The sequence below is a fragment of the Macrobrachium rosenbergii genome, chromosome 11 (genome assembly GCF_040412425.1).
Source record: "Macrobrachium rosenbergii isolate ZJJX-2024 chromosome 11, ASM4041242v1, whole genome shotgun sequence".
In the NCBI taxonomy this organism is placed as follows: domain Eukaryota; kingdom Metazoa; phylum Arthropoda; class Malacostraca; order Decapoda; family Palaemonidae; genus Macrobrachium; species Macrobrachium rosenbergii.
In genome coordinates, this window is record NC_089751.1 from 45,388,076 (window position 1) to 45,396,341 (window position 8,266).

General features: G+C 35.8%; 1 long non-coding RNA gene across 1 annotated transcript in view; it reads right to left on the reverse strand.

Annotated features, from left to right (window-relative positions):
• The window catches only part of LOC136843398 (uncharacterized), a 106,874-nt gene that overhangs the window by 55,050 nt on the left and 43,558 nt on the right, over positions 1-8,266 (reverse strand). Inside the window, exon 2 of the long non-coding RNA XR_010854545.1 lies at positions 1,433-1,544. This is a non-coding gene — a long non-coding RNA (uncharacterized lncRNA). The remainder of the gene's footprint in view (positions 1-1,432; positions 1,545-8,266) is intronic.

The window sequence follows — 8,266 nt, forward strand, 5'->3', positions numbered from 1 at the left end:
TTACTCCACATTACCATGGACCCGTTAAGCCACTTGAACTGTCCCAGAGAATATTCACACACACGCTGGAAATGGTGGCTGGTGTATAAATATGACAAGGCTTATGGGAGGAATTTGGAGTCGGATAATTAATTCAATATTACCACCAGGCATCCCGACAACCAAGGTTGGAATATTAACCAAAACGGGTAATTACAGATTTGATGAGACGCTTTGGATGGACGAAGGCATTACCAAACCTTAAGTTCTACTAATGTATTCTCGTATAATTGCAATGAGTCATGCTTTTTTTAAGATAGTCAACGACACCTTAGCTTGCTTCCTCCCATGGATTCAGCTTTTAACTAAATTTACACTGGTGATTCTCACGTCACTCTTCAAAGATCAACAGATTCCACATAATCTACAGCAGATATTTTTTGCTTCGTAGAATTATTATCCGTTAAGTAATTTCCCCACATCGGTAGACAGGTATCAGCAATTTGTAAAGAAATATCAGTAATATAAAAGTTATGACCATAATACCAATAACAGGCACCCACCCCAAGACTAAAAGAATGATGAATTTAAAAATGTACCAACCGCCATCTGTAAATGAACACTCACTGTAAAGTGTCTTTCTTCTGCTCGCACTAACTAAACTAGCCAATACTTAACATACTGACTGGCGATAAAGCACGTGAATCATTTTGTTATTATATTCAATGCGATCTCGACTCCTTACTCGAGTTCCTTTTAATGGGAAAGGCACCGTGACTGTCGTCACCAGAACAGAAGCTGACCAGAGTGGAAAATTACAGGACCCATTTTACTTCCAATCAGAATTAACCAATCTACTTATGACATAGTAACCCAAGATAAGACGTGGGTTCACCATTTTCAACTTGAACCAGACTACAAATAAAATACTAGGGCTCTACGCATCCCCAAAAATTTACGTAAGTGGTTTCTGTTGGCAGTGTGCTGGCATCTACTAACTTTTGCCTGCTTCTTAAACTTAAATCAAGCTTGCATAATCATCATCTTAGAAGCAATAATAAAGTTGTCCATGCCCAAACTGCAACTTTGTAGAGCAATGGGAAACCAAAGGTTGAACATCAGTGGAGCAAGTGTACTGAATTATCAATAGAGTAGTTCATAAAATTCATGGATATTTATCACGCATCGCATTCCGATAACAAAAACATAAAAAATAACAATGTGAAACGATGTCTACATACAGTATATTATTTAAAATCAGAATTGGCCTTCAGTAAAAAGTAAAGTTTATAAAGAGGTTAATTTGCAAAGCAATCTACTTTCCTCCAAGCACTATTAGCAAAACAATCTACTCTCCTCCGAGCACAAGTACAAAACAGTGAGATAATGCGTACTGGTTCTCAGTTCTGTCTGCTAGATACGACCCAATAAAGAGTCTTCTAAGTCCACTTACCGCTTCCCTTAAAATACGCAGCATGCAGACACCTCGATCCAAGTTGGCTTCCAGTGTCCGTAGCATCGAGATGTTCATCGACTGGTAATCCAAATCAGGTAGGGAAACACATCTGTAAATTGCACAGAATGAATGATGTTATTGTTTTAGATTCTGCTGGCCTTATGCCAGCGAGGGATTTTGCTTCTAGAGCAGTCTTTAACATGTTCTATATATATATATATATATATAGTAGATATTGTGTGAGAGGACACAATTATGTCTAACGTGGAGTTTATTACCAATAGACTATTATCATGACTGATGTTACGAGGCGTCACTATAGATATAACTTTCCAAAGATAATGGCGCTCTGCTTTGAACAAAGATTAACAATTACTTGGCTTACATATATATATATATATATATATATATATATATATATATATATATATATATATATATGCATATAAGAGAGAGAGAGAGAGAGAGAGAGAGAGAGAGAGAGAGAGAGAGAGAGAGAGAGCATACCCACCCAAAAAAGGCATAGTCAGGATATGTGTCCTCAAGCGATTTACATTTGGGCGTACGTTATTCTTTTGGAAGGCATAGTGACTTACGTAAATGAGTGTTTTGTGGCTTAAGATTTCAAATTACGAAAGTCATGGGTAAATTTAATAACCTTTGTATATACACATATATTTATGTATATAGATAGATAGATAGATGGAGAGGTAAACTGATAGACAGATATGTTTATATGTGTATATATATGCAAATGACAGTAGGCTATTATTTTCCGTGCCTTTATACATATAAACATACCTAACACACACTGAACACGCACACACCCAGAGACGTTGATATATATATATATATATATATATATATATATATATATATATATATATATATATATATATATATATATATATATATATATATATAATGTGTGTCTGTGTGTATGTATATATATATAAATATATATAATTTATATAAGATTATTAAATTTTATCCATTTATATATCTGTATATATGAATTTATATAAGATTATTAAATTTTATCCATTTATATATCTGTATATATATATATATATATATATATATATGTATGTATATATATATATATATATATATATATATATATATATATATATATACTGTATATATATATGTGTGTATATATATATATAGATCAATAGCTAAGAGAAATTTAATTATCGTAAATAAATTCACACACATATATATATATATATGTGTGTAAATATGTATAAAAGTCTATGTGTATGAGCGTGTGTGTATTGGGTATGTATACAGGCACGCAAAATAGTACCCGCATTCAACGACAAATTAGACACAGCCATAAAACATGGTCCAAGGGTACCACAAGGCTCTCTCCTTTGCCCCGTCGTGTTTTCACCTTTACCTTACAATTTGCTGACGATGTACTCGGTATGGTCTGCTCTAACGGTCGAGGAAAAATAAAATTAAACGAGCAAGAAGGAAACATGAGCGGGCGCGCATCAATAAAACAAACATTTGGGACAGCGAAAGGAGGCAAAAGGAAATAAACAAAAATGTCAAATCGCCAGCTGCCAAACAGTCCAAAAACTCAGAACAATCAAATATATATATATATATATATATATATATATATATATATATATATATATATATATATATATATATATATATATATATATATATATATATATATATATATATATTTCAATGGACAATAAGATTGTCGAGATACAGTTTCCGTCAGAGACAAAAGAGCTTGCATAGCAACCATTAAAAAAAAAAAAAAAAAAAGTTCAGCCTAGCGCTACACAAACTTCCCAGGTCTCCAACTTGAGTGAACAGCAAAACGTTTTGGCGCTCATCCGCCCCTTGCGCTTCTTTTTATCATTCCCTAGGCGCCCTTAGCCACAATAACAGAATAAAATTACGGATAAATCTAAATGAAAGCGTCAGATTCGTCAAAGGGACTCTGTTCGTCGGAATTAAACCTACTGACATACAAATCATGATCAACTGAGCACTGGGTCCATCAACATTAGCATCAGCAGGCTAACGAACATATTCCCCGAACAAAATATCGGACCAGCACCACGAATTACAGAGAATTGCAGAGAATTTGAAACACAAAATGCATTCAACTGCCCTGGAAACATAAGCCATTAACACTGCATTCGCCAGAAGAGACTGGGGGACCACGCCAAACCCTAGATAAATGATGCAGCCTAACAATCAGCGCATTTCTGCATAACAACAGCGAGTAAACCTACATCAAGTTGCCGTTAACGGGCGCAGCAAAGAAATGCATCCAATGATTTTTTTTTCTCTCTCTCTTCTTTCAGCAGGGAGTGGACTATGTGCTGGGAGTATGCGAATGGAAGAGAATATTTTGGGGAAAAATAAGTTGAACGACAAATTTTAGCAAATGGGTGAGAACACTGTAACAAATCAACATGCATTATTTTCCTTTTTTCGCTTTTTACTCGGCAAATCTTTCATCTACGGATAGGTGAGGCCTTAGAAAATACAAAAAAAAAAAGTAAAAAATGCGCCGAAGTTTCTTCGGCGCAATCGAGTTCTCTGTACAGCACATAATCAAGGCCACCGAAAGTAGATCTATCTTTCAGTGGTCTCGGTATAATGCTGTATGAGCCTCGGTCAATGAAACTTTAACCACGGCCCGGTAGTGGCCTGTCCTACATTGTTGCCAGACTCACGATCATGGCTAACCTTAAATAAAATAGAAACTACTGAGGCTACAAGGCTGCAATTTGGTATGGCTGCTGATTGGAGGGTGGATGATGTGAATTTGCAGACCTCTAGCCTCAGTAGTTTTTAAGTCTGAAGACGGACAGAAAAAGTGCGGACAAAAAAATGCGGACGGACAGACAAAGCCATCTCAATAGTTTTCTTTCAAAGAATACTAAAAATGATAAGCTGCTCAATGAAACAATCATGAAATGCTGCATTACATACTTGGTGCGAGGATACCGATTCCATTAAAACGAATTTGTGCTCTAAGCTTTCGCAACAAAGGAAGCGGGCCTCTGTCACCGCCGGCTGCAAATCATATTATCACGTCTTGCTTTACCCGCCCTGGGGCATTGCTGGCATAACGTTCGTTGGCAGGACGCCTAACAAAAACGTAACACAATTGCACCATATGAACAAGCCCGCCAGTCTAACACTTTCTTCGTTAGAAACAGTGGTGGTTACATTTCTGAAGTGAGGAGAAGGTAACCATATAAATAAAAGACGAAACATCACACAAAAGCTCTCTTGATGTCATGGAATTTAGCTAGCAACATGTAAATAACAGATATGGAGCAGACATCCACACAAAAGCTCTCTTGCTGTCATGGAATTTAACTAGCAACATGTAAATAAGAGATATGAAGCGGAGATACACACAAAAGCTCTATTGCTGTCAAGGACTTTTGGCTAGAAACATATTCAGTAGTGAGAAAGGAGATAACGAATGGCTCATTTCCGCAGCTTATACGTTTTCAGAAAAATTCATCCGGCCATACAGAGATTGTGTTTATTTATCGTAGATTTCCAAGAACCCTGCTCTAAGCGTGTATCGTTCTATCCTTGTTATTGTTCACCTAGTATAGAATTTAAGAATAGCAATCAATTTCTATTTCATTGTGTTTCTTTCTATGAGGTGGTTGGTGTGGTTACAAAGAAGCACAAAACATTGTATTGTTAGAGAATTTGGGACAAACCAAGAGAGAGAGAGAGAGAGAGAGAGAGAGAGAGAGAGAGAGAGAGAGAGAGAGAGAGAGAGATTAGTCACTACTTTTTTATTTCACGGCATATTACATGGGTTTTGTTATGCCAGTGATTTATAACGGCTTGGTGCCACAAGATAAGACTTATCGCAGTTTTGAAATGCAGATAAAACTACATTTCTTCCATGACAATCCCTGCAACCCGACAGTGCAAGAAATCTGTGTTAGGGCCTGCAATCTCAAGGTCTAAGACAATCTCAACTCATACGTATTCGTAATAAGTTCTTTGTTTTCATAAGCAAGGGTTTACCAAAAGTGAGTAACACTTGTCAAGTGTGTATAGGTACGTTTTTCAATAAGCCTCCACCATAGCGACTTCTGCATTCCCTGGCATCAAGCCGGGAGCCGGACGTCAACGTCATCACGCACTGAACGTTTTCCGAGCGCTGGGGGCGGGGCTTCAGGAGACTGGCGATAAGCAACAAGTCCTCCGCTTTGTTTGACTCTGCTTAAAGATTTCAGTTCTGGTTGCTAATCCCATAATATAACCTCATATATTACTTGCGCGTATACTCATATGCATTGTGTTTCCCTAGTTTTGTAAGTTGCTCTTTTATTTGTTTCTTTTGATTCTTGCTGATTGTGCTGTATAAGCTCTGGCTCGCGTGTATACGTTCCCTGTCCACGTGACCTACAGGCCTCCAAGCTACCATGGAGCTGATGACGTCAGCCATAAAGGCTCCTTAGCCTAATGCTCGAGGTTGTTAATAAAAATAATTGTCTAAATTATGCATGAGAAAAATACGATGTGGAGGATGAAAGATAAAGGGAATCATAAGAAAGATTCGATATTTTTAGGAAGACGGGATAAGAGAAGTAGAAATTGCTACAAAAGCAAATTGTCTCCAAAAAAGCTTCTCTTAATCATATCATCTCACAAAACATTCAAGTCATTGTTGCCATGAAAACCAACTAAGGCTTCATTACACCAGTTAAAGAGAAGTTGGAAGAGTAACCATTTCCTCCAAGTGGAAATCGAATACGTCGAATGACTTAAGAAAGATCTTCTCCACAAGGGGTCGATCCTCAGATTTTTTTATGTCAGTTTTATTGAAGACAATCAGCTGACAAGGCTTCCGCTTTCTCACCACCCACCAGAGGTTACCTTCTCCCACTACAATACATCAGCCAGTCAGAAAAAAAACAGTTAAGTATATCTTAGTTTAACCAGAACACTGAGCTGATTAACAGCTCTCCTAGGGCTGGCCCGAAGGATTGGATTTATTTTAAAGTAAGATAAAAGCTTCAGTGATATTGGTAGCAGATGATTGTCATTAACTCCGAAAAAAGAAACCACAGAACTGAAATACCTGTTCATATCTGAAGACTCAAAATCTCAGTGCAATAAATGCAATTATACTCTTCTCTGCCAAAATTAGGTCATATCTTACTGGTCTTTAGATGAAAAACGAAGAATCGCTTTTTGTCTGATAGGTGGTTTACCATTAGAGCGAACAAAAAACTACAGTTACAAAAATCATTACTCATTTTCGCGAGTACTATGTAACTGAATGCACGGAATGTGCCTCAAGAAAACCTATTCAGAACAGCAAGGTTTTTTTTTTTTTTAACTAAAACAGCACTCAGACGTTTGACAATGACTACTTTAACAGGCAAGAACCCAAGTAACTGAATTTTCTCCCTAAATGCTCACTTTTCTTTTTGGCACTTTCCACTTAATTACCTGTATCACTCTCAGATGCTACTTAAATAATATTTTCCTGTTGGAATAAGCCCGAGAGATCATTATTTTCATGATAGGAATTCAAGGAGCATTCTATCAAATTCCTTTATTACAAAAAAATATATATACATTCATTAACGGTAATTATAATAATGAGCATTCAAGAAAAATATTAATATAAATTACACAAAAGCAAATACTCACAATCCTACAATTTCTACACAACACAGACTGAAAAATTAGAATTTTCGGTTCACTGCTTTATATATATATATATATATATATATATATATATATATATATATATATATATATATATATATATATATAAAAATACACAGGTGTTTCTATTAAATAACGAGACATTAAATAATTCACCTTTATTTACATGTATGTTACAAATTTAATGCTTGTCCCCTTCAATATACTCCCCATTTGCACTAATACATTGCTGCAGTCTTCTTTACCACTGGTCGAAGGCTTGGAGAAAATCAATTCCTGTCAGCTGTTTCAATACATCCGCCGTTTTCTTCTTTACAGCATCAACTGACCCAAAAAGTGTCCCTTTAAGCACTGATTTCACTTTTGGGAAAAGATAAAAGTCGCAGTATGGAGGGTGCCTTTGTCAATGTTCACACATTCGGCTATCATTCGAACACTCAGCCGGCTGTCTTTTCGAACAATCTGACTGATTTTTTCTACATTTTCTTCGGTTCTTGAGGTGTATGCAAGCAAGCAAGGTCGTCCAGGGCGTCCATCATCATCTTTGACAATCTCACGTCCCTCGCTGAATCTTTTGTGCCACTCAGACACGGGCAGTCATTCCCAAAAGCTGTACTAAGCATTTGAAAACGTTATGTTGGTGTTTTTTGCAGTTTTTCTAAAAAAATTCAAATTGACAATACAGAAAACACAACCAGGCTAAATGGCGGCTCACAACCAGCTGAACGTGTTGCTGCCTGTCATGCAGGTTCAGACATGTTCAAAGTCGCAATTATGACCGACTCTGATTGCTTCGTTTACAAGGTGGAATAGACATACCTCGTGTGTGTGTGTATGCATGTGTATGTATATATATACATACATACATACATACATACATACATATATATATATATATACATATACAATATATATATATATATATATATATATATATATATATATATATATATATATATATATATATATATATATATATATAAATATATATATATATATATATATATATATATATATATATATATATAGTGAATTTCTGCTTTCCCAGATGAAAGGCCTAGCATTGAAGGAGAGTAAAATCCATTAAGGCAAAATAGGTTACATATCATTCATCACACAAAAGAAATGATACCA